This window comes from Neopelma chrysocephalum, unplaced genomic scaffold (genome assembly GCF_003984885.1).
Source record: "Neopelma chrysocephalum unplaced genomic scaffold, ASM398488v2 Primary Assembly neopelma1_92109, whole genome shotgun sequence".
NCBI classification, from domain to species: Eukaryota; Metazoa; Chordata; class Aves; order Passeriformes; family Pipridae; genus Neopelma; species Neopelma chrysocephalum.
The window spans coordinates 1169-1556 of NW_020920863.1; positions in this window are offsets into that span (position 1 = coordinate 1169).

Genomic DNA, 388 nt, shown 5'->3' on the forward strand with positions numbered 1-388 from the left:
ATCTCAGAGCGAAGCACAAACAGACATTTTTCCTGGGAATTTCACAAGGAGCTGTGCCAAGGTCCTCATGGGAACCAGTAAGGTGGGTTGGGAACCAGTGAGGTCCATGGGAACCAGTAAGGTTGACTGGGAACCAGTAGGGTGGGTTGGGAACCAGTAGGGTGGCTTGGGAACCAGTAAGGTGAATTGGGAACCAGTAAGGTCGATGGAAACCAGTAAGGTGAATTGGGAACAAGTAGGGTGGGTTGGGAACCAGTAAGGTCGATGGGAACCAGTAAGGTCGATGGGCACCAGTAGGGTGGGTTGGGAACCAGTAGGGTGGATTGGGAACCAGTAAGGTTGATGGGAACCAGTAAGGTTGATGGGAACCAGTAAGGTGGATTGGGAA